Source organism: Montipora foliosa, chromosome 8 (assembly GCF_036669935.1).
Source record: "Montipora foliosa isolate CH-2021 chromosome 8, ASM3666993v2, whole genome shotgun sequence".
Lineage (NCBI taxonomy): Eukaryota > Metazoa > Cnidaria > Anthozoa > Scleractinia > Acroporidae > Montipora > Montipora foliosa.
Genome location: NC_090876.1, coordinates 35,421,250 through 35,448,749, shown reverse-complemented (window position 1 = coordinate 35,448,749; position 27,500 = coordinate 35,421,250). Strand labels below are relative to the sequence as shown.

The 27,500-nt window shown below is 37.7% G+C and overlaps 1 long non-coding RNA gene and 3 pseudogenes across 2 annotated transcripts in view; 3 read left to right on the top strand and 1 right to left on the bottom strand.

The window, feature by feature from the left end:
• LOC138012784 (uncharacterized) overlaps positions 1-27,500 on the bottom strand; it is a 70,432-nt gene that overhangs the window by 5,117 nt on the left and 37,815 nt on the right. The window contains exon 4 of one of the 2 annotated variants that reach the window (XR_011125078.1): positions 13,371-13,590. The exons of the other annotated variant lie outside the window; for it this stretch is intronic. This is a non-coding gene — a long non-coding RNA (uncharacterized lncRNA). Of the gene's footprint in view, positions 1-13,370; positions 13,591-27,500 lie in introns of those variants that run through there. 2 annotated transcript variants of the gene reach the window in all.
• LOC137967522 (uncharacterized) lies at positions 14,417-15,913 on the top strand (annotated as a pseudogene).
• On the top strand, positions 18,067-19,255 carry LOC137967520 (uncharacterized; annotated as a pseudogene).
• On the top strand, positions 19,262-23,208 carry LOC137967519 (uncharacterized; annotated as a pseudogene).

Sequence of the window (27,500 nt, the reverse complement as noted above, 5' to 3'; positions counted from 1 at the left end):
TTTTGCATTCAGTTTTATAGTAAGATTGTTCTTATTGTCCAACACAATAGTTGATTCCCATTATATCCAAAAGTTACAAGCAATGTAACTGCAAAAAGACCATCTGTTCAGTGCTGCAAATGTTCACCAGAGACTCAGGTGTTGTTCTTCTTTCAGTTTTTTAAACCTTCGCATAGTATTTCGTTTTTGTTGTGGCTATTTCAATGCCAAAATGAGAGGTACATTTCCATTATGCCTATGAGTTATGTGGAAACAAGCAATTGTCAAAAGGCATCTCAGCAGTGCTGCAGATGTCAACCAGAGGGTCACATTCCATTCATGAAGAAGCACTTGGCACTTTTTTGTTCACTTTCATATTACAACAAGGTTTTAATGGTGAAAAGCAATGCAATTGGGAAACAGCATCTGACCAATGGTGAAAATGTTGACCACACAGCTTCGGGTTTTAATTTTTGTCCACTTGTTTTAACACCTGCATAGTATTTCCTTTCAGCAGTTCCATTCCTGAGACGAGTTGTAGACCCAATCAAGTCTTTGAGTTACGTTTCAAAAAAAGCAATTTTCAAAACAGATATCAGCGGTGGTGCAGATGTTCCCCATAGACGTAGAGTTTTGGTTTCCTTCTGTTTATGAAAAGAACCTCTCCTTTTCCATTCACTAGTTTTGTATCAGGCTTTCAATTGCCTAAGAAAGTAGTGTATTCCCACATTACCCAAAAACGTACAGGCAAGGCAATTGGACAAGGGCATCTGAACAATGGTACAAATGTTGAGAGATCACCTTTTCTTTGTCTTCGAGCTATGTAATCAACTGCATAGTATTTCTCTTTTAACTCGTGTCCTTCCATTGCCCAAGTAAGGGGTAAACTCCCATCATGAGTTATGTTGGATGAAATGCAATTGTCAGAGGCATCTCAGCAGTGGTGCTGATTTTAAACAGAGAGATCATGTTTTGTTCCCCCTCCAATTATGAAAAAAAACTCTCTTTTCCGATTCACTCTAATTAATTGTCCAAGCTTCCCATTTTACCTATAGGTTATAAGCAATACCATTGGCAAAGGGCATCTGAACAATGGTGCAAATGTTGACAGAAGAGTTCAGGTTTGTTTTTTCTTCCACTTATTTAAACAACTACAGCACATTTCTTTTTTTGGTAGTGGGATTCTATTGCTCAAACGAGTGGTTGATTCCCACTAAACCTATGCATTATGTTGCAAAAATTGCAATTGCAAAAGGTAACTCAGCACTGGGACACATGTTGATGAGAGATGAACTTTTCTTTTCCTTCCATTTATGAAAACTACCTCTTCTTCTCCATTCCTTTTATTGTACGCTTCTTTTATTGCCTAAAAGAGGAGTTGATTCCCATTTACCTAAAAGTTACAAGCGCTACAAATTGCAAAAAGGGCATCTGATGAATGCTGCAAATATTCAGCAGGGACCTTAGGTTTTGGTTTCCTTTTAAGTATTTCATAGTATTGCTTTTTTAGTGTTGGCATTCTGATGCCCAAATGAGAGGTAAATTCCTGTTATGTTGGAAGAAACGATTTTGAACATAAAGATCATGTTTTGTTTTCCCTTCATTTATGAAAAGAACCTGTCCTTTCCGAATCACTTTCATTGTCTTTCATTGTCACATGGTTTTATTTGTCCAAGAGAGTACTACCTTCCTATTTCACCTATACGTTAAGAGCAATACCATTGCCAAAGGGCATCTGAAGAATGGTGCAAATGTTGACAAGAGAGCTCAGGTTTTGTGTTTGTTTCTGTTATTTAAAGAACCGCATCATATTTCTTTTTTTTATACTGGAATTCCATAGTATTGCTTTTTTAGTGTTTGCATTCTGATGCCCAAATGAGAGGTAAATTCCTGTTATGTTGAAAGAAACGATTTTGAACATAGAGATCATGTTTTGTTTTCCCTTCATTTATGAAAAGAACCTGTCCTTTTCGAATCACTTCCATTGTCTTTCATTGTCACATGGTTTCATTTGTCCAAGAGAGTACTACCTTCCTATTTCACCTATACGTTAATTGCAATACCATTGCCAAAGGGCATCTGAAGAATGGTGCAAATGTTGACAAGAGAGTTCAGGTTTTGTGTTTGTTTCTGTTATTTAAAGAACTGCATCATATTTCTTTTTTTTTTGATACTGGAATTCGATTGGCCAAGCGAGTGATGAATTCCCATTATGCCTATGTGTAATGTTGCAAGAAATTTAATTGAAAAAGGACATCTCAGCAGTGATGCTCATGCTGATAAGAGAGGTGAAGTTTTGTTTCCCTTCCGTTTATGAAATAACCTCTTCTTTTGCATTCAGTTTTATAGTAAGATTGTTCTTATTGTCCAACACAATAGTTGATTCCCATTATACCCAAAAGTTACAAGCAATGTAACTGCAAAAAGACCATCTGTTCAGTGCTGCAAATGTTCACCAGAGACTCAGGTGTTGTTCTTCTTTCAGTTTTTTAAACCTTCGCATAGTATTTCGTTTTTGTTGTGGGTATTTCAATGCCAAAATGAGAGGTACTTTTCCATTATGCCTATGAGTTATGTGGAAACAAACAATTGTTAAAAGGCATCTCAGCAGTGCTGCAGATGTCAACCAGAGGGTCATATTCCATTCATGAAGAAGCACTTGGCACTTTTTTGTTCACTTTTATATTACAACAAGGTTTTAATGGTGAAAAGCAATGCAATTGGGAAACAGCATCTGACCAATGGTGCAAATGTTGACCACAGAGCTACGGGTTTTAATTTTTGTCCACTTGTTTTAACACCTGCATAGTATTTCCTTTCAGCGGTTCCATTCCTAAGACGAGTTGTAGACCCAATCTAGTCTTTGAGTTACCTTTCAAAAAATGCAATTTTCAAAACAGATATCAGCGGTGGTGCAGATGTTCCCCATAGACGTAGAGTTTTGGTTTCCTTCTGTTTATGAAAAGAACCTCTCCTTTTCCATTCACTAGTTTTGTATCAGGCTTTCAATTGCCTAAGAAAGTAGAACGTACAGGCAAGGCAATTGGACAAGGGCATCTGAACAATGGTACAAATGTTGAGAGATCACCTTTTCTTTGTCTTGGAGCTATGTAATCAACTGCATAGTATTTCTCTTTCAACTCGTGTCCTTCCATTTTCCAAGTAAGGGGTAAACTCCCATCATGAGTTATGTTGGATGAAATGCAATTGTCAGAGGCATCTCAGCAGTGGTGCTGATTTTAAACAGAGAGATCATGTTTTGTTCCCCCTCCAATTATGAAAAAAAACTCTCTTTTCCGATTCACTCTAATTAATTGTCCAAGCTTGCCATTTTACCTATAGGTTACAAGCAATACCATTGGCAAAGGGCATCTGAACAATGGTGCAAATGTTGACAGAAGAGTTCAGGTTTGTTTTTTCTTCCACTTATTTAAACAACTACAGCACATTTCTTTTTTTGGTAGTGGGATTCTATTGCTCAAACGAGTGGTTGATTCCCACTAAGCCTATGCATTATGTTGCAAAAATTGCAATTGGAAAAGGTAACTCAGCACTGGGACACATGTTGATGAGAGATGAACTTTTGTTTTCCTTCCATTTATGAAAACTACCTCTTCTTCTCCATTCCTTTTATTGTACGCTTCTTTTATTGCCTACAAGAGGAGTTGAGTCCCATTTACCTAAAAGTTACAAGCGCTACAAATTGCAAAAAGGGCATCTGATGAATGCTGCAAATATTCAGCAGGGACCTTAGGTTTTGGTTTCCTTTTAAGTATTTCATAGTATTGCTTTTTTAGTGTTGGCATTCTGATGCCCAAATGAGAGGTAAATTCCTGTTATGTTGGAAGAAACGATTTTGAACATAAAGATCATGTTTTGTTTTCCCTTCATTTATGAAAAGAACCTGTCCTTTCCGAATCACTTTCATTGTCTTTCATTGTCACATGGTTTTATTTGTCCAAGAGAGTACTACCTTCCTATTTCACCTATACGTTAAGAGCAATACCATTGCCAAAGGGCATCTGAAGAATGGTGCAAATGTTGACAAGAGAGCTCAGGTTTTGTGTTTGTTTCTGTTATTTAAAGAACCGCATCATATTTCTTTTTTTTTTGATACTGGAATTCCATTGGCCAAGCGAGTGATGAATTCCCATTATGCCTATGTGTAATGTTGCAAGAAATGTAATTGAAAAAGGACATCTCAGCAGTGATGCACATGCTGACCAGAGAGGTGAAGTTTTGTTTCCCTTCCGTTTATGAAATAACCTCTTCTTTTGCATTCAGTTTTATAGTAAGATTGTTCTTATTGTCCAACACAATAGTTGATTCCCATTATACCCAAAAGTTACAAGCAATGTAACTGCAAAAAGACCATCTGTTCAGTGCTGCAAATGTTCACCAGAGACTCAGGTGTTGTTCTTCTTTCAGTTTTTTAAACCTTCGCATAGTATTTCGTTTTTGTTGTGGGTATTTCAATGCCAAAATGAGAGGTACTTTTCCATTATGCCTATGAGTTATGTGGAAACAAACAATTGTTAAAAGGCATCTCAGCAGTGCTGCAGATGTCAACCAGAGGGTCATATTCCATTCATGAAGAAGCACTTGGCACTTTTTTGTTCACTTTTATATTACAACAAGGTTTTAATGGTGAAAAGCAATGCAATTGGGAAACAGCATCTGACCAATGGTGCAAATGTTGACCACAGAGCTACGGGTTTTAATTTTTGTCCACTTGTTTTAACACCTGCATAGTATTTCCTTTCAGCGGTTCCATTCCTAAGACGAGTTGTAGACCCAATCTAGTCTTTGAGTTACCTTTCAAAAAATGCAATTTTAAAAACAGATATCAGCGGTGGTGCAGATGTTCCCCATAGACGTAGAGTTTTGGTTTCCTTCTGTTTATGAAAAGAACCTCTCCTTTTCCATTCACTAGTTTTGTATCAGGCTTTCAATTGCCTAAGAAAGTAGAACGTACAGGCAAGGCAATTGGACAAGGGCATCTGAACAATGGTACAAATGTTGAGAGATCACCTTTTCTTTGTCTTGGAGCTATGTAATCAACTGCATAGTATTTCTCTTTCAACTCGTGTCCTTCCATTTTCCAAGTAAGGGGTAAACTCCCATCATGAGTTATGTTGGATGAAATGCAATTGTCAGAGGCATCTCAGCAGTGGTGCTGATTTTAAACAGAGAGATCATGTTTTGTTCCCCCTCCAATTATGAAAAAAAACTCTCTTTTCCGATTCACTCTAATTAATTGTCCAAGCTTGCCATTTTACCTATAGGTTACAAGCAATACCATTGGCAAAGGGCATCTGAACAATGGTGCAAATGTTGACAGAAGAGTTCAGGTTTGTTTTTTCTTCCACTTATTTAAACAACTACAGCACATTTCTTTTTTTGGTAGTGGGATTCTATTGCTCAAACGAGTGGTTGATTCCCACTAAACCTATGCATTATGTTGCAAAAATTGCAATTGGAAAAGGTAACTCAGCACTGGGACACATGTTGATGAGAGATGAACTTTTCTTTTCCTTCCATTTATGAAAACTACCTCTTCTTCTCCATTCCTTTTATTGTACGCTTCTTTTATTGCCTACAAGAGGAGTTGAGTCCCATTTACCTAAAAGTTACAAGCGCTGCAAATTGCAAAAAGGGCATCTGATGAATGCTGCAAATATTCAGCAGGGACCTTAGGTTTTGGTTTCCTTTTAAGTATTTCATAGTATTGCTTTTTTAGTGTTGGCATTCTGATGCCCAAATGAGAGGTAAATTCCTGTTATGTTGGACGAAACGATTTTGAACATAAAGATCATGTTTTGTTTTCCCTTCATTTATGAAAAGAACCTGTCCTTTCCGAATCACTTTCATTGTCTTTCATTGTCACATGGTTTTATTTGTCCAAGAGAGTACTACCTTCCTATTTCACCTATACGTTAAGAGCAATACCATTGCCAAAGGGCATCTGAAGAATGGTGCAAATGTTGACAAGAGAGCTCAGGTTTTGTGTTTGTTTCTGTTATTTAAAGAACCGCATCATATTTCTTTTTTTTTTGATACTGGAATTCCATTGGCCAAGCGAGTGATGAATTCCCATTATGCCTATGTGTAATGTTGCAAGAAATGTAATTGAAAAAGGACATCTCAGCAGTGATGCACATGCTGACCAGAGAGGTGAAGTTTTGTTTCCCTTCCGTTTATGAAATAACCTCTTCTTTTGCATTCAGTTTTATAGTAAGATTGTTCTTATTGTCCAACACAATAGTTGATTCCCATTATACCCAAAAGTTACAAGCAATGTAACTGCAAAAAGACCATCTGTTCAGTGCTGCAAATGTTCACCAGAGACTCAGGTGTTGTTCTTCTTTCAGTTTTTTAAACCTTCGCATAGTATTTCGTTTTTGTTGTGGGTATTTCAATGCCAAAATGAGATGTACTTTTCCATTATGCCTATGAGTTATGTGGAAACAAACAATTGCCAAAAGGCATCTCAGCAGTGCTGCAGATGTCAACCAGAGGGTCATATTCCATTCATGAAGAAGCACTGGGCACTTTTTTGTTCACTTTTATATTACAACAAGGTTTTAATGGTGAAAAGCAATGCAATTGGGAAACAGTATCTGACCAATGGTGCAAATGTTGACCACAGAGCTTCGGGTTTTAATTTTTGTCCACTTGTTTTAACACCTGCATAGTATTTCCTTTCAGCGGTTCCATTCCTGATACGAGTTGTAGACCCAATCAAGTCTTTGAGTTACGTTTCAAAAAATGCAATTTTCAAAACAGATATCAGCGGTGGTGCAGATGTTCCCCATAGACGTAGAGTTTTGGTTTCCTTCTGTTTACGAAAAGAACCTCTCCTTTTCCATTCACTAGTTTTGTATCAGGCTTTCAATTGCCTAAGAAAGTAGTGTATTCCCACATTACCCAAAAACGTACAGGCAAGGCAATTGGACAAAGGCATCTGAACAATGGTACAAATGTTGAGAGATCACCTTTTCTTTGTCTTCGAGCTATGTAATCAACTGCATAGTATTTCTCTTTCAACTCGTGTCCTTCCATTGCCCAAGTAAGGGGTAAACTCCCATCATGAGTTATGTTGGATGAAATGCAATTGTCAGAGGCATCTCAGCAGTGGTGCTGATTTTAAACAGAGAGATCATGTTTTGTTCCCCCTCCAATTATGAAAAAAAAACTCTCTTTTCCGATTCACTCTAATTAATTGTCCAAGCTTGCCATTTTACCTATAGGTTACAAGCAATACCATTGGCAAAGGGCATCTGAAGAATGGTGCAAATGTTGACAGAAGAGTTCAGGTTTGTTTTTTCTTCCACTTATTTAAACAACTACAGCACATTTCTTTTTTTGGTAGTGGGATTCTATTGCTCAAACGAGTGGTTGATTCCCACTAAACCTATGCATTATGTTGCAAAAATTGCAATTGCAAAAGGTATCTCAGCACTGGGACACAAGTTGATGAGAGATGAACTTTTCTTTTCCTTCCATTTATGAAAACTACCTCTTCTTCTCCATTCCTTTTATTGTACGCTTCTTTTATTGCCTAAAAGAGGAGTTGATTCCCATTTACCTAAAAGTTACAAGCGCTGCAAATTGCAAAAAGGGCATCTGATGAATGCTGCAAATATTCAGCAGGGACCTTAGGTTTTGGTTTCCTTTTAAGTATTTCATAGTATTGCTTTTTTAGTGTTGGCATTCTGATGCCCAAATGAGAGGTAAATTCCTGTTATGTTGGAAGAAACGATTTTGAACATAAAGATCATGTTTTGTTTTCCCTTCATTTATGAAAAGAACCTGTCCTTTCCGAATCACTTTCATTGTCTTTCATTGTCACATGGTTTTATTTGTCCAAGAGAGTACTACCTTCCTATTTCACCTATACGTTAAGAGCAATACCATTGCCAAAGGGCATCTGAAGAATGGTGCAAATGTTGACAAGAGAGCTCAGGTTTTGTGTTTGTTTCTGTTATTTAAAGAACCGCATCATATTTCTTTTTTTTTATACTGGAATTCCATAGTATTGCGTTTTTAGTGTTGGCATTCTGATGCCCAAATGAGAGGTAAATTCCTGTTATGTTGGAAGAAACGATTTTGAACATAGAGATCATGTTTTGTTTTCCCTTCATTTATGAAAAGAACCTGTCCTTTTCGAATCACTTTCATTGTCTTTCATTGTCACATGGTTTCATTTGTCCAAGAGAGTACTACCTTCCTATTTCACCTATACGTTAAGAGCAATACCATTGCCAAAGGGCATCTGAAGAATGGTGCAAATGTTGACAAGAGAGTTCAGGTTTTGTGTTTGTTTATGTTATTTAAAGAACCGCATCATATTTCTTTTTTTTTTGATACTGGAATTCCATTGGCCAAGCGAGTGATGAATTCCCATTATGCCTATGCGTAATGTTGCAAGAAATGTAATTGAAAAAGGACATCTCAGCAGTGATGCTCATGCTGACCAGAGAGGTGAAGTTTTGTTTCCCTTCCGTTTATGAAATAACCTCTTCTTTTGCATTCAGTTTTATAGTAAGATTGTTCTTATTGTCCAACAAAATAGTTGATTCCCATTATACCCAAAAGTTACAAGCAATGTAACTGCAAAAAGACCATCTGTTCCGTGCTACAAATGTTCACCAGAGACTCAGGTGTTGTTCTTCTTTCAGTTTTTTAAACCTTCGCATAGTATTTTGTTTTTGTTGTGGGTATTTCAATGCCAAAATGAGAGGTACTTTTCCATTATGCCTATGAGTTATGTGGAAACAAACAATTGCCAAAAGGCATCTCAGCAGTGCTGCAGATGTCAACCAGAGGGTCATATTCCATTCATGAAGAAGCACTGGGCACTTTTTTGTTCACTTTTATATTACAACAAGGTTTTAATGGTGAAAAGCAATGCAATTGGGAAACAGCATCTGACCAATGGTGCAAATGTTGACCACAGAGCTTCGGGTTTTAATTTTTGTCCACTTGTTTTAACACCTGCATAGTATTTCCTTTCAGCGGTTCCATTCCTGATACGAGTTGTAGACCCAATCAAGTCTTTGAGTTACGTTTCAAAAAATGCAATTTTCAAAACAGATATCAGCGGTGGTGCAGATGTTCCCCATAGACGTAGAGTTTTGGTTTCCTTCTGTTTACGAAAAGAACCTCTCCTTTTCCATTCACTAGTTTTGTATCAGGCTTTCAATTGCCTAAGAAAGTAGTGTATTCCCACATTACCCAAAAACGTACAGGCAAGGCAATTGGACAAAGGCATCTGAACAATGGTACAAATGTTGAGAGATCACCTTTTCTTTGTCTTCGAGCTATGTAATCAACTGCATAGTATTTCTCTTTCAACTCGTGTCCTTCCATTGCCCAAGTAAGGGGTAAACTCCCATCATGAGTTATGTTGGATGAAATGCAATTGTCAGAGGCATCTCAGCAGTGGTGCTGATTTTAAACAGAGAGATCATGTTTTGTTCCCCCTCCAATTATGAAAAAAAACTCTCTTTTCCGATTCACTCTAATTAATTGTCCAAGCTTGCCATTTTACCTATAGGTTACAAGCAATACCATTGGCAAAGGGCATCTGAAGAATGGTGCAAATGTTGACAGAAGAGTTCAGGTTTGTTTTTTCTTCCACTTATTTAAACAACTACAGCACATTTCTTTTTTTGGTAGTGGGATTCTATTGCTCAAACGAGTGGTTGATTCCCACTAAACCTATGCATTATGTTGCAAAAATTGCAATTGCAAAAGGTATCTCAGCACTGGGACACAAGTTGATGAGAGATGAACTTTTCTTTTCCTTCCATTTATGAAAACTACCTCTTCTTCTCCATTCCTTTTATTGTACGCTTCTTTTATTGCCTAAAAGAGGAGTTGATTCCCATTTACCTAAAAGTTACAAGCGCTGCAAATTGCAAAAAGGGCATCTGATGAATGCTGCAAATATTCAGCAGGGACCTTAGGTTTTGGTTTCCTTTTAAGTATTTCATAGTATTGCTTTTTTAGTGTTGGCATTCTGATGCCCAAATGAGAGGTAAATTCCTGTTATGTTGGAAGAAACGATTTTGAACATAAAGATCATGTTTTGTTTTCCCTTCATTTATGAAAAGAACCTGTCCTTTCCGAATCACTTTCATTGTCTTTCATTGTCACATGGTTTTATTTGTCCAAGAGAGTACTACCTTCCTATTTCACCTATACGTTAAGAGCAATACCATTGCCAAAGGGCATCTGAAGAATGGTGCAAATGTTGACAAGAGAGCTCAGGTTTTGTGTTTGTTTCTGTTATTTAAAGAACCGCATCATATTTCTTTTTTTTTATACTGGAATTCCATAGTATTGCGTTTTTAGTGTTGGCATTCTTATGCCCAAATGAGAGGTAAATTCCTGTTATGTTGGAAGAAACGATTTGAACATAAAGATCATGTTTTGTTTTTCCTTCATTTATGAAAAGAACCTGTCCTTTTCGAATCACTTTCATTGTCTTTCATTGTCACATGGTTTTATTTGTCCAAGAGAGTACTACCTTCCTATTTCACCTATACGTTAAGAGCAATACCATTGCCAAAAGGCATCTGAAGAATGGTGCAAATGTTGACAAGAGAGCTCAGGTTTTGTGTTTGTTTCTGTTATTTAAAGAACCGCATCATATTTCTTTTTTTTATACTGGAATTCCATAGTATTGCTTGTTTAGTGTTGGCATTCTGATGCCCAAATGAGAGGTAAATTCCTGTTATGTTGGAAGAAACGATTTTGAACATAGAGATCATGTTTTGTTTTCCCTTCATTTATGAAAAGAACCTGTCCTTTTCGAATCACTTTCATTGTCTTTCATTGTCACATGGTTTCATTTGTCCAAGAGAGTACTACCTTCCTATTTCACCTATACGTTAAGAGCAATACCATTGCCAAAGGGCATCTGAAGAATGGTGCAAATGTTGACAAGAGAGTTCAGGTTTTGTGTTTGTTACTGTTATTTAAAGAACCGCATCATATTTCTTTTTTTTTTTGATACTGGAATTCCATTGGCCAAGCGAGTGATGAATTCCCATTATGCCTATGCGTAATGTTGCAAGAAATGTAATTGAAAAAGGACATCTCAGCAGTGATGCACATGCTGACCAGAGAGGTGAAGTTTTGTTTCCCTTCCGTTTATGAAATAACCTCTTCTTTTGCATTCAGTTTTATAGTAAGATTGTTCTTATTGTCCAACACAATAGTTGATTCCCATTATACCCAAAAGTTACAAGCAATGTAACTGCAAAAAGACCATCTGTTCAGTGCTGCAAATGTTCACCAGAGACTCAGGTGTTGTTCTTCTTCCAGTTTTTTAAACCTTCGCATAGTATTTCGTTTTTGTTGTGGGTATTTCAATGCCAAAATGAGAGGTACTTTTCCATTATGCCTATGAGTTATGTGGAAACAAACAATTGTCAAAAGGCATCTCAGCACTGCTGCAGATGTCAACCAGAGGGTCATATTCCATTCATGAAGAAGCACTTGGCACTTTTTTGTTCACTTTTATATTACAACAAGGTTTTAATGGTGAAAAGCAATGCAATTGGGAAACAGCATCTGACCAATGGTGCAAATGTTGACCACAGAGCTTCGGGTTTTAATTTTTGTCCACTTGTTTTAACACCTGCATAGTATTTCCTTTCATCGGTTCCATTGCTGAGACGAGTTGTAGACCCAATCAAGTCTTTGAGTTACGTTTCAAAAAATGCAATTTTCAAAACAGATATCAGCGGTGGTGCAGATGTTCCCCATAGACGTAGAGTTTTGGTTTCCTTCTGTTTATGAAAAGAACCTCTCCTTTTCCATTCACTAGTTTTGTGTCAGGCTTTCAATTGCCTAAGAAAGTAGTGTATTCCCACATTACCCAAAAACGTACAGGCAAGGCAATTGGACAAGGGCATCTGAACAATGGTACAAATGTTGAGAGATCACCTTTTCTTTGTCTTCGAGCTATGTAATCAACTGCATAGTATTTCTCTTTCAACTTGTGTCCTTCCATTGCGCAAGTAAGGGGTAAACTCCCATCATGAGTTATGTTGGATGAAATGCAATTGTCAGAAGCATCTCAGCAGTGGTGCTGATTTTAAACAGAGAGATCATGTTTTGTTCCCCCTCCAGTTATGAAAAAAAACTCTCTTTTCCGATTCACTCTAATGAATTGTCCAAGCTTGCCATTTTACCTATAGGTTACAAGCAATACCATTGGCAAAGTGCATCTAAACAATGGTGCAAATGTTGACAGAAGAGTTCAGGTTTGTTTTTTCTTTCACTTATTTAAACAACTACAGCACATTTCTTTTTTTGGTAGTGGGATTCTATTGCTCAAACGAGTGGTTGATTCCCATGATGCCTATGCGTTATGTTGCAAAAAATGCAATCGTAAAAAGGTATCTCAGCACTGGGACAAATGTTGACGAGCAAGGTGAAGTTTTCTTATCCTTCCCTTTAAGAAAACTACCTCTTCTTTTCAATTCCTTTTATTGTACGATTGTTTTACTGTCTAAGAGAGTGGTTGATTCCCATTTTCCCTGAAAGTTACAAGCGCTGCAGTTGAAAAAGGGCATCTGCTGAAAAGTGAGCCCTGTTTGGGGATTACGAAAACCTTTGTGGGATTAAATAGGCGCCGTTTGAGAAAATTTCGCAGAGCCAGAAACTCTGCTGTAGTTGAAGTGAAAACACCATCGATTGACCAAACATCTACGAAAGCTCTAGCATTTTTATGTGAACAAAGTTATGTTAGCGGTAGTAATCCGTTTGAAAATGATGTGAGCGTTGATCTTACCAAATGTTTCAATCCAAATATGACCGGTATTGGTGTTGAACCTTCTTTAGCTTTGAGTGCGAGAGATTGTGATAGATATTCCAAAATAGCTAAACCAATGAAAAGACGTAGAGAGCGAGAGCCATCCAGATTATCGGTGAGGAGGATTATAAGGTCCACGAAAACAAGAAAGCTAGATGCAAACTGAAAGGTATAATAAGGAAATCTACTACCAAATCTTCAAGATTGTACAGGTTAGCTGCTGACTTTAAGTTCTGGTATGTAAGGTACCTTAACATATCTGACTGTTTTTTCTCGAAATTTGTGAATCTCAACATAGTAACCACAAAGAAGCTGTTAGGAAAAAGCAAAGAAGCAAATAATCCTTGTTTAGCTAACCATAAAACAACAAAATCAACTAGCCAAATTGAAAGATTTTGTGTCAAGAATGAAGGTCTTGTCAGTAGGATCCACCATGTTGTTGGGCTTTCAATTACGTCAGCTGGGATTGAGATCCCAAGATGTTGGCGGTGCAGGTGACTGTTTTTTCAGAGCCTTTTCACATCAGTTATCAGTTATCACTGGTATATTAGACAAGCTGGTATTCATTATCTGAGGGAAAATCCAGAGCGTTTTATTGAAAGCAATACCCATAATTCATGGAACGAATATTTGAGAAATGTCACTGCAAGGTTCATGGTGTGATGCTGCCATTGTACAAGCAGTTCCAGAGTCACAAAATGTGAGAATTCATATTGTAGAATCCCATGAAAATTTTGCTGACACAACTTTGGTAGAGCCAGTTCATTTATCACAACAGCTACCTGCAACAATATATTTAGATCATTTAAATGAAGTACATTATGTATCAACAGTGCCATATACATGTAGTTCTAACTCGTTAGAAAGTCAGCATAGTGATAATGAGTTAAGCATTACAGAACAAATTTTTTTCTCTGAAAAATCACATTACAGTCCAAAAAGGAAAAGTGACAGTAACATGACTGAACAGAGTAAAAAGAAGATGTCTAATGAAAACAGTTGTGGTCTTGAATGTGAGGCTGAAAAACAAAGCTCTAGTGCTTACAAAAGTCGGAACTTTGAAAACAAGACTGATAAAATGTGTGAAAAGGAACCGCAATGCTTACATGAGGGAATATAGGGAGAAAAAACACAAGGCTGATGAAACAAGTGCAAAAAGCAAGCACAATGCTTACATGAGGAAATGTAGGGGAAAAAAGAAGGTTGACAAAAGTAGGAAGGGCAAATCTAACGACCCTAGTCTTGAACGTGGAATTAAAAAGCAAAGTTCTACCTCTAACAACGATCAGAACACTGAATGTGACATTGAAAAACAAAGTGATGATAGCATGGTGGAATAAAAGAAAGCGAAGATAGCTGATGAAATAATTGCAAAAACCAAGCGCAATGCTTACATGAGAGAATATAGGGAAAAAAAGAAGGCTGATGAAAGTAGGAAGGGAAAATCTCATGAAAACAATCCTAGTCTTGAATGTGGAGTTAAAGAACTAAGTGGTACCACTAACAAACATCAGAATGCTGAGTGTCAAAATGAAGTAGCAACAACTACAACAAGTAATAAGGAAACCAAAAAAAATATGCCATTCGGATTATTTCATATCAGATTTTCATAAACTAGTGTCCCAAGGTCCATTATTTATCTGTAGCTGTTGCGACCAGCTGTGGTATAAACACAGTGTTTCTTCTGCTGATACAATACGAAAGTCAAACCCTGCAGCTGCTGAAAAATATTTGATTAACCGTAAAAGTGTTCAGAATAAAGAGTGGTTGTGCTGAACATGCCATAATTACTTAGCAAAGGATAACGTTCCTCCTAGTGCTCTTCTGAATGGAATGCAATTTCTAACAAAACCAGGCTTTTTTGACTTAAATGAACTGGAATGTAGACTTCTAGCTCCTAGACTTACATTTCAAAAATTAATGCAAGCGCCAAGTGGAAGACAGTTCAAAATACATGGAAATGTCAATATACCAGCAGAAGTGTCTGATACTGTCAATATGTTACCACGGTTACCCAGTGAAACTGGTACAATTAAGGTGAATTTAAAGCGAAAATTACCAATACAAAAGTTCAGCATTGTCTCTCAACATAAGACCACACAAAGTTGTTCAAGCAGCCACCTGGCTTGTCAGTAACAGTAGCCTGTATAGACAAGAAGGAATAACAGTTAATCAAAACTGGGGAGTAGAATGCAATGCCAACTGTTCATTAGATGACAGTGATATTGAAAGTAGAAATGAGCAGGTACAGGATATTGATAACACTAGGCATAGAGAAACTAATATTAACTCTAACAAAGTTCTTGAAGCGGAAATACCTGCTGGAGTTACTGACACTAAGTTAACGACCACAGATTTTGTTGAAGACAGTGAGAATAAGACTATTTTAAGTGTTGCCCCAAGTGAAGACAACAAACCTTTAAGCATATTCAGAGATCAGTATTCTGAAGAATTAGCATATCCTGTTATCTTTCTTGGTCAAAAACGACCAGAAAATAAAGATAGGCTTGTTAGCATTCATTATTGTGACATTTGCAAATCTGAATTACGACGGTCAGATAGAAGAGTTGCCATGTGTGTTGAAAACATCTTTTTCAAAACAAAGAAACTACAAATGAAAATACTGTTGGGAAAATCTCAACTGGCTCTTAGAAAGTGCAATGGGAATAGCAAAACTTTGAATGCAGCACAACAGAAGCAAGAAGGAGCAATAGAGGAATTAATTCATCATGATGAAGGATTTCAGTTGAAAAGGCCAAAAAAGACTTGTTTGCTATGATCAGACAATTAGGCCCAGCCTCGTTATTTTGTAGTTTCTCATCAGCAGAAACACAATGGATCCATTTGCTTAGAATACTTGGTGAGTTAGTTGATCACAAACAGTACACAAATACTGATTCAGAAGATATGAATTGGGATGAAAAATGTAGGTTAATTCAAAGTGACCCAGTAACATGTGCCAGACATTTTGATTATCAAGTTAGTCAGCTTTTGACTAACTTTCTCTTAAAAGGAGCCCAACCTCTGGGAAAAATATCTGACTGGTTCTATAGAGTGGATACCAGCAGCGAGACTCACGTCACAACCACGTGCTTGTATGGCTAAACAGTGCACCAGTATTTGGAGTTGATGATGATGCTATTGTTACAGACTTCATTGATCAGATCATTAGTTGTAAATGGCCGGTTGATGATCTAGAACTGCAGAAATTGGTGAATAGGCAAATTCACAGGCATTCTCACACATGCAGAAAGTAGTCAAAGAATGAATGCCGCTTTAATTATCCACAGCCTCCTATGAGGGCAACTGAAATTTTATATCCCTTAAATTCAGAAGTGTCACAACAGGAAATAAGACAACACAAAGAAACTTGGAAAACTATCAAAACACAATTAAATGATTTGAAAGATGGTGAATGTATTACCTTTGAGGAACTGCTTCTAAAGGAACACTAACATCAAACAACAAGTTAGAGCTATTGGAAACAAATTTTTAAACAGTGTTGAAATAAGTGCACAAGAAGCTGTTAACATTGTTCTTCAGCTTCCTAGGAAGACATCATCAAGGCAAGTGATATTTATAAACACTGCACCTCCTAATGAAAGAGTGCAGCTTCTGAAGCCAATCAATGACATTATAGTAATGGAAGATGATTGTGAAGAACTATACACAGGTGGTCTTTTGCAAAGATATGCAAAACGTCACTTTAGTCTTGAGCATTTGACATTAGCTGATTGGCCAGCATGGTATGACTCATCAGGAAAACCGTATATCAAGAAATCATTTCAAAATGACACTGATAACCTTCCCTTTGAAATAGTAACTGACCACAATGATGATGCCCTTGAAAATAGCAGTAATAGTCAAAAGAAAAAAAGATCAACAGCTAGAGTTATTAGAAGTGTGTGGTTCAATAAAGAAAAAGATCCAGAAAAACACTACTGTGAATTGATCATGCTTTTCACATCATGGAGAAATGAACAACTGACTTAAAAGCTAATTGTCCTTCCTACGAAGCTCGTTTTCTACTTATGAAAGATGCTATAAATGACCAAATGAAACAATATGCTGTTTTTAGTGATGATTTGGATAAAATCCAGGAACACTTGAATGATAAGGATGATGATGATGCCCAGTTTGATTTAATAGCACCAATTACACAAAACAGAGAATACCAAGACGAAGCTGAGGGTGTTGAAGATCTACATCCAGATTTCAGTGAAAATTATGATTTATCAGATGATATTGGTATTCCTTCCACTGTTGCAAGTACTGAACCACTTATATTAAATGAACTGCAAGATCAGGAGTACAGGGGATTGGTTTAGACACTAAACCAAAAACAAAAAGAGTTTTTTTTATCACATCTTACATCTTATCAAAACATCTGACAAACCATTTTACTACTTTCTCTCTGGGGGAGCTGGAGTGGGCAAGTCCCATCTTACGAAAGCATTATATCAGGCAGCATTGAAATATTATAATTCAAGAGCTGGTGAAAATTTCAATGAAGTTAAAATATTATTGCTTGCCCCTACTGGAAAAGCTGCTTATGACATTAAAGGAAACACAGTACACAGTGCCTTGGCAATACCAGCATGCCAGTCTCTAAAGACATATAAAGCTCTTGACTCAAGCAGACTAACAAGCAGTGTCAACTTCGTGCAGTTCAGCTAATGTTTTTAGATGAAATATCCATGATAGGCAATACTATGTTTAATGTTCAAATAAATAATAGATTTAAGGATATCAAGGGCAGTAGAGAGATATTTGGAGGTGTAAGCATTATTGCACTAGGTGATCTATTTCAACTAGAACCTGTTATGGACAGCTATGTGTTTAAAGATATGAAATTCTCAGAATATGGAGCCCTTGCCCCTAACCTATGGCAAGAACATTTTCAATGTTTGAAGTGGAAGAGATTACGAGTTTGCTGAAATTCTTAATAGGTTGAGAGAAGGTATTCAAACCCTATTGCAATTTCTGTTCTCTCAGCCTCAGCAAGCTGACGTTTTGAAGCTAATTCCTTAGTTTTCCAAGGGTCAAGTGGTATTTGCTTTAAGATCTTGTCTCTGAGTTCTGGAGAGTTAGCTCCTATAACACCATCTACTGCTTTGATGGTATACTTGTCACCAGTTGCTGCCATGTGAACTCTATTATTGAACTCATCAACTTTAGAATTTTGTATGAACAAATGAGGAACATCAATCGAGTAGTTTTCAGAGTTTTCTGAAATGCATCTTTCTTTAATTTTTGCAATGTCATTTTGGGTAAGGGTTAGCAATATCATCAAGAAGATACAATTACATGACAGAAACAAACCATCTGGTATAATATGGGTACAATTTGACCATGTAGATGTTGGAGAAAAAACTAGACATGATAACAGGCCTTTGTATGTCCAAGGAGTTGAACGTGGATGGACTCCTATCAAACCTGTCACTGCACAATTTGCAGTTGGAAGAAACAAAACAGCTCAGGTTGTAAAAAAGCAGTTTCCACTGAGACCTGCAGCTGCTAAAACCATACACAGGTCACAAGGTGATACAGAGACTAAAATAGTTGCTAACTTTGACACCAGGAAAGAAATACCTCACATACATAATGTAGGACTCAGTAGAGTAATAACCATTGGGGGTCTTAATATCACTGACCTTTGTGAAAGCAAAATAGCTGTCAATCCTGATGTCAAAGCAGAAATGCAACGTTTAAGAACAGAAAGGCGTGTCAAACTTTCTGTAATTCCTATCTATGAAACGAGTCAAAGTGCTTATAAGATATGTTTCCTTAATTCAAGGTCACTGCATAGACATATTGAAGATGTACGCAGGGACTTAAACTATTCAAACATTGACGTCAATATATTCTCAGAAACAAGATTATGCCATTTAGACAGCAGTATTAGCTATGCCATCAATGGATATACTTTATTTAGAAATGACAGTTAGTCTGCATCACTCAACAAAAGACCATATCGTGGAACAGCAGTCTACAGTAGAATTTCCTTTATTCCTGAGTATCCAGTTTGCAAGAACACTAGCGGTGTTGAAACAACCATCATAAAAGTGTCCACACTGGCACATGTTACCATAATAAGTGTATATAGGTCACCAAGAGTGCCAGTCAGGCAGATGTGCGCATCATTGATGGACGTTTTCACTCTTCATTGTTCAGATTTCAACATTTTCATTGGAGATTTCAATGTCAACTGGTTAAATGAAAAATACAAAATTCCTATATAAGCAATTAGTATCATATTATACCACTGACAACAGAACAACCATAGACCATATTTACACTAATTTACCACAAAATCAACTCAATTTACACATTTTAGAAACATACTTTTCTGATCACAAAGCAATCTGTGCATTAATTCAAACATAAAGTAAAAATACATACAGAGGTAACTTTGTTGCATTATTTGAGCCTAAGGTTATTGTCCAATTTTGGATGGTAACCCTGTGGGCTATTAATTTTCTCCCTAGCAAGACAAACTTGTCATTCTAATAATAATAATAATAATAATAATAATAATAATAATAATAATAATATCCAACTCTCTTTCAACAGGTGCAAAATGGACAATCCTAAATAAGTGGCTGTAAGCTGTAAGAGCAATCTACTTCTCACCAAAAAAGCACAGTGACCTGCAGACCAGAAGTAAAGCAAGTAGCCCCGTGAAGCTCACAAACTTTAGAATCAAAGAAGATGACAGTTTAAATACTTATGGACAATAGGCTTCAAATTACTGAAACTGAAGTTTCATTTCCTCCAAAGCCAATACCACAAACAAATAACATTGCATCATTATCAGGAGTACACTTCCAACAACTGATCACTATAAAAACCAAAGTCGCTTGTATGGGTGCCAGTAAAATGGTGACCACAAGCAATGGTGTGAAGCGAAAGGCTGACTGTTATCTCGCTGACCCATCAGGAACAATAAAACTTACAGTATGGGAAGATTTCATTAATGATGTCCAGGAAGGCAAGACCTACACATTTCACAATGTCAGAGTTATTAAAGAGTGCAAATCTGACAAATTAGCATTGGGAACAACACTGCAAAACTGCACACTGTCAGAGGCAGAAGACTTTCCTGAACCTGTAGCCCAACCTCTGGAACTACCGGATTCTTTTACAACCACAAAGGCAACAATTGAGATCAATGGTTTGACAGAGTTTGGAAAATACCTTTCCTGTCTACAATGCCACAAAAAGATTGCTGATGGATCTTTCTCTCCCAAAATCCTCAAGTGTCATCACTGTGGCCTAACCCAGAAAAAGGATAAATGCCTTGAAAGCTGCTATGCCCAAGCCAAGGTATCAGAGGATGATAACCAATTTGTTGTAACATTCTTCCATGAAGAAATCAAACAAATCTTTGACTTGTTACATCTTCCACACTCTATGAATGAAGAACAGGTAATAGAAGCACTTTTAGATGCCCCAGTTTTAAATGTAACATATGAGAATAAATCTAAAATTATAAAGCAACTATCTGCCCATATGTAGTGTGTGTGGTCTGCTCTCCACACAAGAGGATGTGAATTAACACGTTTGTACTTGTGCTTATGGGGACCGGTAGATACTCTGCCAAATATATTCAGATATGTACAGTGTGAAATTAAAGATATGGATTTCAGATTTACAGTTATGTTACCAAGAAATAGTGGTGTAACGATTAATCGCAATTATGACAATTTGGTTCGATTTACAATTCTTTGGTTCCACATTTCGATTTTTGTTCGATTTTTGCTTACCTCAATTACAGACTCTAGCCTGACCAAGAAAATGATACTACTATTTTCTGATACTAGAATGAAGACGTTTGTAAAATCAGAGTCTGATTAAGTTGTACAACCTCAACTAATGCGGCATTTTCTGTGGCCTAGTAAACATGAGTCCCTTCTACCACTCCTTGAAATTTGATCCCTGTTAAAGGAGTTGTTGTTGATCTGAAATCCTTTGTTAGTTATTTTTGCATGATAGGAATTAAACACTTGCATAATCAAATTGAAATAATCGAAATTGAAAGGCAATAATCGAAAGGAAAGTTATATGCATCGTTACACCCCTACCAAAAAACACTTTTGTGTTAGTATATTTGTAATAATGCAACATTGTATTACATTGTATTTTCATATCAATTTTCTTGCATTGTTCCTGTTAAGATAGTAAAGTGAGTATCCACTCTTATATTTTCAATCCTTATGGGATTTCAGTTTTTACTTCTCAGTAATGTTACAAGGAAACACATTATGCTTAAATTGTATTGTTATGTAAAAATGTATTTCCATCAGTAGCTCTGTTACAGTTTTCATAAAACATTTGAATTATTAAATATTGCCTGTACTGCTTCGCGTTTTTTTCCTGCTATGCCCATTTCTACACGTAAATACGGGCCTCTCTTTTCGGAAGTTCTTTGAACTTTCCATTGTGCAACATCAGCACTACAATTGCTGAAAAAAACAATTTAGCAAACGTCGTGGTTACCTGTTTGAAGCCTTGATACACAAACGATTCCATTCTTTGGAACTGTTTTATAAAACCATTCAAATTCCTCAACAAAAAGGCCACAATTTGACTTGAGCCTATGAGCTATGTTGGAACAAACGCAATTGTCAAATGGTGCAGATTTTGAAGGGAGATTATGTTCTGTTTCCCCTGTTTATGAAAAGAACCTCTACTTTTGGATTCCTTTTCACTGCCACATGGTTTTAATTGTGCAAAAGAGTACTAGCTTTCCATTTCACCAATAAGTTAGAAGCAATACCATTAGCGAAGGGCATCTCAACAATGGTGCAAATTTTGACCAAATTGTTCAGGTTTTGCTTTTCTTCCGCTTATTTTTATTACCATATCATATTTCCTTTTTTGGTAATGAGGTGCCATTACTCAAACAAGTGGTTGATTGCCATCATGCCTATGCTGTATGTTGCAAGAAATGCAATTCTAAAAGGTATCTCAGCACTGATACACATGTTGACCAGAGGGGTGAGGTTTTGTTTTCCTTCTGTTTATATCATATAAAGTAGTCACAAATGTGCATGCCCCATGGAAATTGGATTAAACCTAGCAAACAGGGATCTGGGGGATACTCACAACTCCGTACAGTGGTTTTACACTTGTCCTGCATGATTCGAACTCCAGCCCTCAGCTCTACTGAGCACATGAAAAATGCACTTTTTGTTGAATTCCCTATCGTGTGGACTGCCTGACCCACTGTTTGAACTCGGGTCCTGTCACATCTGATGCTACTGAGCCATCATGGCTGTTGTTGTCACAAAACTGGTTTTTGCATTAAATTTATAACATTTTGCATGATTTCGAAGATGGTACCCACCCTTTTGGAGTGCAGACTTGACACCAGGAAACAGAACTCTGCTTTTTCGGCTCATTCATGGACCGGATGAGGGTAAAGGTAAAGTCCGCTACAAACCTCGAAGGCCCACCAGGCCTGCACTTATCTCCGGTTTCCGTAGCATGAAGCGACCAGGAGTATTTCAACCCCTCCTTCCTGGATGAGATGCTTGTCTATCGCAGGGTTACCCCTACATTTTCGCCAGTACCCATTTATACACCTGGGTGGAGAGAGACACTGTGAGAGTAAAGTGTCTTGCCCAAGAACACAACACAATGTCCCCGGCCAGGTCCCGAACCTGGACCACTCGATGCAGAGTCGAGCACACTGACCATGAGGCCACCGCGCCTCCCACATGGAGTGGATGAGGCATTTTAAAATTTGATGGAACAGATGTAGATTGCAAAACGCAAACCTAACATTTACAAATTATAAATTTATTTCGATGCACGCAACTACAACTGTGCTAACGTAAGAAAAATTGTGCAGTCTAATGTATAAGTGAACATCATATTTCTAAAAATTTGTCCGAGAAGTTGACCCCTTGGGGGACCCCAAGCGAGTTTATTTTAGAACACACTTGTCAAGGCAGCCACACCCAGCAGTGGACAGGAAACTGGAAGAGCCTGATACGCAGGCTAACATTTCCTGTCTATCACAGCTTTGTCCAGTGTTGGTAAGTAATCTTTTCCTTCTTTTTTTCAATATACAACACAAACATCAATCATAGCGGCTATCTTTGTGTCAAAAGTTTATATTTCATTTTGAATACGCCTCCCTTCTACTCAGGCAAGTTATAAATCGTGTTAAACTTTTCTGCATGCAATGCACCATTTAGAGCATGTGGCGGTGTTATTATTGGGCAATGGACAATAGAAGTTATGTGGTGCTGTTATATTGATCAAAGCAAACCACTTAGTCCAAAGTGCAAAGCATTACATTGTCAGGAGCATTCAGCTAAATTATTCATATCCCTCTTTTCCGTACAGCCTTTGTGCTTGTGGACTGCACTGAAGATGTTGTGTGGCTTTAATCGCTTTCTTCTTGGGGGCACTCAAAAACACAACACAGGCGCCACATTGGAATCTTTCCAAAAGAGTGGAGGAACAGATAAATGCAAAATGAAAGTTGAATTGAATACTGTTTTCAAAGGTCTGGTTCACCACATGCCATCTTGTAAGTTCAACCTTTGCAGAGACATAGAGAAAACCCTGGTTCACATTTCTTTGATTGTAGTAAAACAATATATGCTCCTTGCTGATGCAGTATTAAGTGACATATTTACATTGACTACAGCTAATATGGTGACCCAGGAATTAAAATCCCTCTTTCTTATACAACTGAGTAATGAATCTGTATGTTCATCTTGTAGCAATGCAATTGTAAAGAACACAGGATATTTGTACCTTACATAACTTCCCTGAACTTGCATCAAAACCAAACTAAAAAGCGTGTTTGCGAATCCATATTACCAATTAGTACATACTCAACCAACAGCTATTACATTTCTAGCTTTCTGATTGGCTCACCAAATCCTGGTTATCAGCAAACAAGGTTTTGTAGAGCAGTGTCTCAAAAAAAAATCGGCACGAAGTTTTGTTCCAGCAAAATGGCTGAAAACAACAGTTTGGGGAAGTGTCTTCCTCGGAAATACAGCAACTTTTCAACAATGCAGTCCGGGAAGAAAGTTCAGCATAAACACATTCAATGATGCGAAACTGTGAAGTTCAAAAGCCAGTAATTCCCACTGTCGATAATTTTGCGTTTTGAGATCATGTAACAACAACAAAAATGTTTACCTTATTGTTTCATCCTGATTGAAAAGGAGGTGATTATAGCCAACTCGGCGCTACGCAGAACACTACAGATGTATATTGTGAATTCTGTCAAGAGAATTCTGGGGATGTTTCAATGCTGAGACGCTGTTACACTTCCAACACTTCTAAGTGTAGAACACAAAACACATTTAGCATGATCCCACGCGATCCCACGACGTAGACTTAAGGCATTAACAAGATATAATGAGTTGGCATTTTCTTAAGCGAGGGCTTCATGATACATTAAAGAGCCTGCATTCCGTTCACATCTATGGAATACCTTGACTTAGATATTAGCCACGGTACATCTTCGATCAGACTGATAACCACTCATAGACCACCTCATTCGAAGAAACCCTCAGCAACACCAGCTACATTTTTTCAGGAATTCTCGACTCTTGTTGAACTGCTCACTCTCGCTCCTGGCTACCTTTTACTTAATAGGGATTTTAACTTTCATTTATTTAACTTTGCCAGTCAAGCTGACAGAGCGCCACAACAGCTTGCGCCATTTACTGTGGCCCCTTGACAATATGAACTTGTAATAATAATAAAATGCAAATACAATAATTACATATACACTAAATTATGAGCTAGAAACAGCAAGTGATAGGTGCAGCAAGGCCTCTGGCTATGTTGCATGAGGGGCAGATGGAACGCCATGTCTGTGGATTTTCACATGGATGTTCCAACTGATGCTTCTTCAAATGCTTTTAGGGATCTGTTAGAATCAGCGGGTGTCAAACAACATGTACCTGACCCCACCAATCGTAGTGGACGTACATTAGACCTCATCAATTATCGAAAGGAGGATTCTGTGTTGTTGTTGTTGCTTCAATCCCTCCGCAATCTTCCAACTGATCACTATGTAGTGTTATGTTCTGTTGCTTTTGCTAAGCTGGCTGCCTCAAAATCACATCAAATCATCTTTACTAAATAATCAAGACAGCTCCAATCCCAATAAACTTGCTGATCTCTGTAACTCAGATGTTCGACAGCTGCTTGATAAACATGCCTCTGAGGAGTCTTGTTCTATTACACTTCCCCCACACACACCATGCTTTAATGTTGCACTTCGGGACTCAAAGCAACAAAAATGCCGCTGCGAGCGTGCCTACAGAGCTTCAGCACTGGAGGCGCATAGGCAACTATACCGAGATAAAAACGTCGCAACTACACAGCACCATTAACTCAATGACTGAATACTATAAGTCCAAGATTGAGTCTGCTGACCAGTGTCAACTCTTTCGCCTGGTTGATTGCATGTTTAGAGTCAAACCTGTACCTTCTCTTCCATCCCACAGCTCAGCACAACATCTTACTGAGAGGTTTAGCGCTCACTTTATTATAAACCTGTGACACGACTTACTTAACTCTCCAGCTATCACACCTGCTGCTGGCAATACACAATCTTCCAACTGTTCATTAGCAAAATTTACAAAGGTGCCTTCGAAGGTCGTTCGCAAAACGATAGAAAAGTCAGCCTCAAAGTCATGTCCCTTCGATCCGATTCCAACTTTGAAGTCTTCTTCAGATGAACTACTTGCAGCTTAAACATCTCTAGTTAACTCTTCACTGAGAGCAGGCATTTTTCCTACTGCTTTTAAAGAAAGTTTCGTTGCATAAGGATGACCTCAATAACTCTCAAACATTCACAAATCTTGCATTTGTATCACAAGTTATTGAAAGAACTGTTGCAGGCAAGTCCATCATTATTTGGCATCAAATAATCTCCATCCAAAGCTACAAGCGGACTATCAACAGTCCCACAGCACAGAGACTGCCCTCTTAACCCTTTCCCTACTAAGCGGCCCTGTACCGCCCTGAGAAAATATGCCGCCATTTCCCTATACCGCCCTATACTGCTTTAACCCTTTCACCACCAACTATTTCAGACGGAAAGTACCCTGGACACTGGCACCTTTGCGATTATTCCCTAAAATGCGCAAGTTCGAAAAAAGTGCATTTTTCTCATAGAAGAATGCATTTTTGTATAAAGCACACCATATATCAATTTATTCATGAGAAATGTTTCTTTCATTTAAGGTAAGTTATATGTTTACATATTCAACACTGACTGAAATACCACATTCTTAAGTTGGTCAATATGAAAAACTACAGACTAATGATGTTGCTCTTCTAGGTTGGGGACAGAGATGCACTTAACTGGTGGTATTTCTGCCTTTGAACTGAGACAGAACATGTCTCTTTCAAATACAAGTGTCCCTGCCAAAAGCCATCAAATTGAAGTCAATAAAATTTGAACAGTTTTCAACTGGTACATGTACCTGGGTTGCATTATTATTATGCCTTATCTGACTTATCTGATACGAAATGTCTTTGATGATCAATCCTTGCTCTATTTTATCCACAGCATTGTTCAGTTTTTGTGTATATACAATATTAGTTCTGTAAGTCTAAAGCCAGTATTGCAACCTTGAATGATAATCATAAAAACAGTTAGAGCCCTCCTTTCCAATGCAAAGATAAACATTACACTTCATGCACTTGAAAGTGCTCTTCTTGTCTTTGAATGGACAGTCCTTCTTTCTAACTCCTCTGTTCATCCTCATAAATTCTTGCTGCTTTTTCAAGCAAACAGCACACCGGTGATCATTGCCATCACCACGACAAACGATATGCTCGCCTACACCATCCATTCTCTCTGGGTACTCATTCGAGTGGCTGTTCCCATTGGTTGTGGGAAAATCTCCAATTAACTGAATGCACAGTTCCTGTTTGAAGCTAAGAAGATCTCTCTTTCTGTGGCCATGACGCTGATGTTCCATGTAATGGGATTCAATAACATAGGCATTGAAGACACACATTTGAAGGAGCTTCACAAACATTCTCATGTACCACCTCATTTGCTTTTTAGACTTGTTCACAGATGTCATTTGATCATGCAAGTCCACTCCCCCCACGAACTTGTTGTAATCTTTGATGAGGTGTGGACATGATATGGTCAACTGTCTCCCCTGTCCTCTTTCTTTTACCCTTCTAGTGACAGTAGCATCATCACCCTCTTCATCACTACCATCCTCATTGTCACGAACTCTGGGAACTGGTCTGGGTACTGGAGAAGAATGTATGGTGCTCAGTGCAAAGATTTCCTTTCTGTCCTTCCACTTCAATGCCAACATAGCGTCATTCCAACTAAGCCATGCAATATCATCCCTCTGTGTTGTTTGCACTGCTTGTAACTCATTCATGGGAAAGCCTTTGCGATTCCTCACAGTTCCACAACCATACAAACCAATGCTTTTCATTGCAAGAAAAAGAATGGGACTGGTATAAAAGTTGTCCATATACACGCGGTGATGTGTGTTCTCTAAACCTTGCAAAAGGTTCAAAACAGTTTTACCTGTCTTTCCAAGGTTTCCAACATTCCTTTTATCACTGCCAACATAAACATCAAACTTCTTGCAATAACCATTGGTACTGTCACACAACATAAACAATTTGATGCCATACTTCACTGACTTATCAGGCATGCGGACCTTTATTT